This window comes from Dermacentor silvarum, chromosome 7 (assembly GCF_013339745.2).
Source record: "Dermacentor silvarum isolate Dsil-2018 chromosome 7, BIME_Dsil_1.4, whole genome shotgun sequence".
Lineage (NCBI taxonomy): Eukaryota > Metazoa > Arthropoda > Arachnida > Ixodida > Ixodidae > Dermacentor > Dermacentor silvarum.
In genome coordinates this window covers 111,210,762-111,218,300 of record NC_051160.1, presented here as the reverse complement: position 1 = coordinate 111,218,300, position 7,539 = coordinate 111,210,762, and the positions used below count along the sequence as shown (strand labels likewise).

Below are 7,539 nucleotides of genomic sequence, written 5' to 3'. Positions count from 1 at the left end.
GCCGAGGAGTGGAGACCAGCCGATGAGGAGAGTAGCGAAGGAAAGAGCGAAACGAGCGAGGGCCGTTTTTCGATCATCAAACGCGTGTAACTCCGCTATTACGGCACCTTTTCGAAAAACTCTCGCGGCTACATGTTCGGTGTTGACTCGCGCACAACAGCAACACCACAACTAAATTTCGACCTCTGGGTGGTTTAGGGGCCCTTTAAGGCCTGTTGGGCACCTGCTTCGCGTTGTAGTTGAGATTCATTACATAGCTTATCAAGATTGGATCAGCGTTTTAATTTCCTTATTCTACTGTCGCAAAAGTTAAGCTATGGAAATTATGTAAACTTTCTTCGGAGTGTCGCGACAACGAACATCATATTGTAACGAGCATACAAGAAGCAGTTGGAAAGAAGAGGACGAAGTGCTTCTAGGCCTGATTGCGCGGTCACCATCATCCATCTCCTGTAAATAAAGTCATTTCTGCACAACTCTCCGTAACAGTTGTGGTGGAGGTGCGGGTGGAGGTGCAGGAGGTGTGGTGGAGGTGCGGGACTCTGGCATGTCCGAGGAAGACAAAGTCGGGCACATCTTAAAAGGAATCGCCGACGAAGTTTATAGCTTTCTGATCGCTAAAGACAACCTGGCCTCCGTCGCCGACGTCATCCGGCACTGCCGCACGTTCTAGAAGCTTAAGACGAGGCGCGTTACGCCGAAGTTTGGCAGATTAGCCAACGTTACGACCGTTGCAAGCATAGATAACGACCAGTCGCTGGATCTTGCTTCAACGATCCGTCAAATAGTTCGAGAAGAGCTCAGCCTGCACTCACCAGTGACTCACTGCGATACTTATCACCCATCCTCGTCCCCACCTGTTTAAACAACCGTCTCATCCTTCTCCGAGTATCCAGCGGATTATAGATTCCCGCCTCGACAGCCACCACTTGTCTACGAAAGCGGCGCTGCCTCTGACGCTCGATCACGATGGGCAGAGTCACGGTATTATCGCCATGGCCCGGTGACTTATGATGCCGGGACGCTACCAGAGCAACGTCGACCCTACTACCAGGACCCCAATTACGACCGATACAACCGATCCCAGCGAACACCGGAGGCGAGTTACCCAAAAGAGAACGAAATCGCTTACCGCCCACAGAGAGCAGGCATTGGTTTTGAAGAGTATACAGTGAACAGTGACCTTCCCGTGTGCTACAGCTGCGGTTCCATGGGACACATAGCTCGTTACTGTCGCCAACGCCGTCAGTCACGAAGGACACCGCCGATGTTTTCGCCACCTGGAACCCGTACATCGCATGACCCCTGGACCAGTTCACTTCCCACGGACCGTTTCTCGCGCGAGATCAGACGCAGCGATTCGCCAGCGTCTGACCGCAGCCTGACACCAACCGTCCTCGTCGTTCTCCGTCCCCTCGGCGCCATGCATCTTCGCCCCCGCCGGTAAACTAGTATCCGCGGCCGATGGAAGTGAGGTCGCCGGACGGTCTTTGGATGAAATACCTCTGCCTGCTGTGATGATCTCAACCTGGATCCGCTGTTTGCCGCCGCTCGTACTTCTCAAGGCAGCGGTCGCTTCACCATTCGTGATGAGTTGCTCTATAAGAACAATTACTCCGGGAATGGAGAACGTTTAATTCTAGTTGTTCCCGAGAGTCTCCGCTCCGACGTCTTACGCGCCATGCATGACGATGCGACATCTGGTCATTTCGGTTTCGTGCGAACGCTACACCGCACGCAAGAGCGATTTTACTGACCCAACATGTACCAGACAACCAAACACTATGTCGCTAGTTGTGAAACGTGTCAACGTCACAAGCGACCAACCACCGCTGTACCAGGTCCCCTGCAGCCATTGACACCGCCCAGTACACCTTTCAAACAAGTAGGCATTGACCTTATGGGTCCATTCCCGTTATCTAACAATAATAACCGTTGGATAATCGTTTGCATGGATTATCTCACACGGTACGTAGAAACTGCAGCCATACCCTCTTCCACCGCTGCATGTGTGGCACTCTTCCTGCTGCGTTCCGTAGTCCTTCGTCATGGCCCGCCGCGTGTTATCATCAGAGACCGTGGTCGCCAGTTCACTGTGGACGCCGTTGAGGAGCTACTTCGTCGATGCACTTCTGAGTTCCGTCACTCCACACCGTGTCATCCACAGACCAATATCCTCGTCAAAAGGACGAACCGAACACTGACCAACATGCTTGCCATGTATGTTTCCTCCAACCATAAGAACTGGGACGACGTGCTGCCCTTCATAACCTACGCATACAACGCGGCGAAATATGAAACCACGAACTACAGCCAATTTTATCTCCTCTATGCAAGGCTACCGCGCAGCCCTTTCGATACTTTCTTAAATTTTATTCTGCACGACGACGATTCTGTGTCAAAGACTGTGTGCCTCGCTGAAGAAGCCCGCCGAATAGCCCGTCTTCGTACTTTGGCCCCGCAACACCGTTCAAAGGACCATTACGACGAGCGTCACGGGCCTGTTTCGTTCGCCAAAGGTGACTTGGTGCTTCTTTGGACACCGCAACGCAAGCGGGCCTTGTGTCAAACGTTCCTGTCCTACTATTCCGGCCCATACGTTGTCCTGGAGCGTTTGAGTGAACTTTGTTATGTAATAGCTCGCCTCCTGTGTAATGGCCGGCGATCAAGTAAAACGCAAGTGACTCATGTTGCTCGCCTGAAACGTTGTTACCCTACTGATGCCTCCTAACTCGCCCTACGGGCTTCGTCTGCTTGTGGGGGAATGTAACGAGCATACAAGAAGTAGTTGGAAAGAAGAGGAGGACGAAGTGCTTCTAGGCCTGATTGCGCGGTCACCATCATCTATCTATTGTAAATAAAGTCATTTCTGCACAACTCTCCGTAACAATATATTGTGGTAAACTAATGAGGTGATATACATTATCTACGGTATATACTAAATTCCACAAAAAGTCTCTAAAGCAACTCCAGAAGTACACAACCCCAGTGATCCATAGCTAACCTAAGAACGCCGTAAACCCGGTACCTCCACTTTGAATAAACGATCTTGGGCTTCGGCCGAGATTAGTGACTTGGGTCTATAGGCAATCTACAGACGGCGAGTAGAACTGAAACAACTGGACTTTTTAGCGTGTGCTCTTTTACCTGCTGTTCACTCAGGTTATCATGAGTCCATGACCTTTGATGACGTCCCACCCTAGGCTTCACCAGGGCCGGAGCATTTGGGAAACCGTAAAAACCTCTGTAAATGCAGAGAGATATATATTCTGCGCTCGTTTGGTTAGCAAGTGAAAATGACCATCTGTGACACATCCCAGCCTAGAGTGCAGTAGAGTTTGTATGTTGAAAACCAGCAGAATCCGCGATCAAATTCTGCGTTATCTGGTAAAATAGCAATTATGGGCTGCATAATTCACTAATAAGAATGAAATGGTCGCGCTAACAGCTTTTATCTATAGACTGAGAAGCGGCAAAAAATAGAGAACTGTACGACTTTTGTACATGGAAAGCCTATAGACCAAAAATAGACAAAAATAAAAAGAAATTAACGACTTGCAGTCGATAGACTTCGAACTGACAAAAAATAGACGCTTATCTACTTTTCCTATAGCATGTCTATAAAGCGGGAGTAGACAAAATATTTACGAGATTATCAACGTTCGTCTCTCGACAGTCTATAGACAATGAATGAACAAAAACAAATAAAAAATTGGGGGACGCTTTAGCTTCGCCTTTATGAGTGGAACGCAATAGCATTCAAAGATCTGTGAATTATTGTCAGGCTTCCCAGCAAGTGCAGCTTTCCTTTTTCTCCACCTTCACCTCTGCACGCCGCTGCCCTTCTGCGCTGCCAAGGAGGCAAGCGCCATCTCGATGGTGTTTTTGCAAGTAGCCTACCCGGGCGCGCCGTTGTTGATCTGGTAGAAATGCTGGAAAGGGGTTTGTGTCTCAGTTTCCTCGTAACAAAATTGTTTTCTCGTATATTCAAAACACAATCCCATGCTATAATATCTGTAAGTTGTGGTTAAGTCGTACTTTACGATTTTTGTGAAGGATTTTAGTTTGAGAAATTCAATTAGTTTACTAACGCCTCTGTGCCACGCGGAGGGCCAGCGTGGTCGGGGTGATTTTCTTACTTTCTCAGGCGCGGACGCCTGCGCCTACGCCGGTCGACACCGATATCGACGCCGGATTTTCTAGACACGGGGCCCTGAACCCTATCGCGTGAGTACCTTAATGGTTTTATCTATAGGCAGTCTATAGAGCGGGAGTAGACAAAAAAGACACCTTATCGACTTTTCTGTATAGACCGACTATAAAGGTGAGTAGACAAAAATTCAGTGTCATTCCACTTTGTGAAGGTGGATGGCCAGCGAAGCTATGTATGTGGTTATTGACCGTTAATCCAGGGAAACGTTCTACGTTTGCGGGATCGGTACCACATGGATAGTTCGCATTTCTTTCCGCCTAGCGATCCTGGCGGGCAGCACGATTAGACTTGGCGTCCGCGGCCCGCTCATCGTCGGGGGTCTCCGTCCACCGCCGCCGCGCCCATTCCCTTTGCTGTTCACTCCGTCGTTCTTGGTAGGCACGCTGTTCTTCTCCAGACCGTACAACACGCGGCCTACCCATTTCATAGTAAGAGCAGAACTGATGAAAGGAGCCTACGTAGATCATGACTTCAGGAGACAGAAGCCACTCAGATTGGTAGGCACTAGTTTGAATGCGCGGATGGTGTACACGTGTGTAAGGCACACGTAGACATGGCCGAAGCGGGTCAAAGTGTAGTATCTGTTCTCATCAGCTTAATATCTGATGCGGGTTGTTTTTGGACCCAAGATATTACGCTTATTTTTGGAAGTTGGCGGAGTGCTTGAAGCATGCTTGACCTCCGTCGCGGGTCCGCCCGGTATTGCACTATCTTCGGGATCGGGCTACGGTTTTTTTTTGTCTACAGACATCGATCCGATGGAAACGAGCCTTATACAGCTTCGCTGTAAAAATAAAATGCTACCTTATCATCATTTGTACGCAAATAGTCTGTTGATATGGCATGGACAAAAAAATCTATACGCTCTATACAAGAAGTGTACGGACACTTTAGAGGCTTCCTAAATTCGTTTTAAGGAGTATGACCCAAGATTAGAGTACTCCAATCTCACTGCTTCATTTGGCTGTCTCTGCTAGGGCACGGGAAAACCGCGCGCATAACGTTTTGAAGCACTTGTACGAAACTTTACAGTATCCAACAAGTCACCGCAGCAGCGTGGGACCGTTCTCCAGAACTGCGATATGGCAAAACTAAAGGACGTGTTTTGTATAGCTGTGGTCGGGCAAAATGTGTTCTTGACAGCTTATGCGAAAGGTTTCATTTCTTTTCCAAATAAATAAATATGGTGGTTTCACATTTACCGATACCATCTTAAAAAGCTTTAGATTAATCTCCTTCACGTAGCACTAATAGGGGAATATTAACTCACGCTGCATGATTGTAGCTTCGGCGTTACTGCATTTCACACAATGAAATTTGCCTACTACAAAACACGAAGCAATTTTTCCACCTATCGGAATGACGCGCACATGCTTCTAACTATGCTGTCGAAGGAATAAAATTTCATTATAAGAAGTACGATTTGAAAATGTGCCACATATTGCGGCGTCTTGGAAAGGAAAAATCTAAAATATAATACCCCACCAAACACGTGCGGCAGGTTACTGAATTACAAAAAATGAAAATATGACTATTTTACAGTTCTCGCCACTTATTACGCTCAACACAAGGCAACCGTCTATTTGAACCGCTTATTTTGGGTAGCAACACGGGAAAAAGAAAACCGAAACAAAAGCTGATGACGATGTTAAATTATTGCATCCCCTTTGAAACAGGGCGGTGACAAATAGTCACCTAGCCTGCTTGAGTATGTCACCTAACCTGCTTCAGTACCCGGTATGGTATACGAGGTCTGTTAGAAAAGTATCCGACCTCATTTTTTTGCGAACACCTGATAAGTATGAAACAGGCGCGCTTGCATCAGCCGACCTTGAACTTTCGTGCGCATGCGCGAATCTTTTCCCACCGGCCGATAGCGTCAGTCGCTGGGACGCAACGTTTGAGTGAGGTAGTGCGCAGTGCTCTCGTCGCTTTTTTTATTGCAAGGAAAATTACGGAGCGACTGGAGCCGCGCTACTGCATCAAAGTTTGCCAGAAACTGGGTGACAGATAAGTGGAAACCATTCGGAAGATTCAGACGGCTTTCGGTGACGATGCTATGGGCAGCACACAGATTAAAGGGATACGGACACAAAATTTGAAAATTTTACGGAAATGCTGAAAATGAATCCTCAGTGTGTGATTACACCGAAAAGAAGTAGTCATTTAGCTCATTTTTCAGCCGATGGCTTTATTTTGGGTGCTTTTGTGAGCGCGGGCCTCGTCGCCTGACCCGCGGGAGTTCGAAGGCGTCACGTCACGACACCCTCGTCGGATAGCCAGCCGGCTGGCCGCGAACATTCGAAGCGCGCCGACGCCGCCATCGCGAGCATGGATTCGAGTTCTGGTGCCTCTACCAGCGATGAGTACACCTCTGAAGACGAGGACTATTCCAACTTGGCAAGAAATATTACCGCTTAGGATTACGAGCCTTCCGTATCAAGCGACAAAGAGGAGCAGGCGGCCGTGTAAGTGCCGGTCAGGTTTTCGCGAACCGCAGCGCGAAGATTTTTCGATGCACCAGACACTAGTGCAAGAATTGTTTGGGATTTGCTCTGCAAACTTGCTTTTTCAAGAGCGCACGCAGGCGAGGCAGCTGTGGGGTACTTCAGCACTGCGTGGATGACTGAATAGTAGTCTATGCCGTCGGCGTGAGCAACTGCTGTGAGGTATCAGTACCTGCGAGACTCTCCCGACCGCTTCGCCAGCCGCCCGACAGATCGCAGCACCTGTCTGGCGTTCTCCACAGTTTTTCCTGCTTTTAGCTTGAGGAGAAGCAGAGCTGTGTGGTGTCAGGCCCGCTGCCATGTAGGACTGGTCTCGTGAGTCGGACTCGCTAGCCTTGTATTGTTCTACTATGCTTTGCCAACATTTTTAAAGACATTACTGTCTTCGTTCCTAGCCTCGAGCATCTTGCCCCAGCCTCGCCCTCACACTGCTCAAGAAGGCTGCAGCAAGTGACCGAAAACAGTACCGACATCTTTTCGCCTCCTCTTTTCAAACGCGCCGCTGATCATTTCTGCCATGCGTTTTCGTGAGAAGACCGATGGCACAGCGTCAGGCTTTAGGCGTTGCCTTGTGAGCGGCATGCTGAGGCTTCTCAGCAGAGCCGGGCTGGTCACAATCATCGTCGAGGAAGTGGTCCGCGCAAATGAAGTCATTTTTAGAGGTGTCCAGGCTGGGCGTGATGGCCAAAGTTTACGCACCTTCTCGTCTCCGGGAAACGTGTGCGACGGAGTGTCACGACCAACGATGTTGTTATAACAGCAATGTCTGGGCATTTCCTTCCGCCGTGACGAACGCGTCAATACTGAGCGGCGACCGCG

At 49.0% G+C, this 7,539-nt stretch overlaps 1 pseudogene; it reads left to right on the top strand.

Moving 5' to 3' along the window:
- Positions 1 to 4,766: 4,766 nt before the first annotated feature.
- On the top strand, positions 4,767 to 4,946 carry LOC119459857 (U2 spliceosomal RNA; annotated as a pseudogene).
- The last annotated feature ends 2,593 nt before the right edge of the window (positions 4,947 to 7,539 follow it).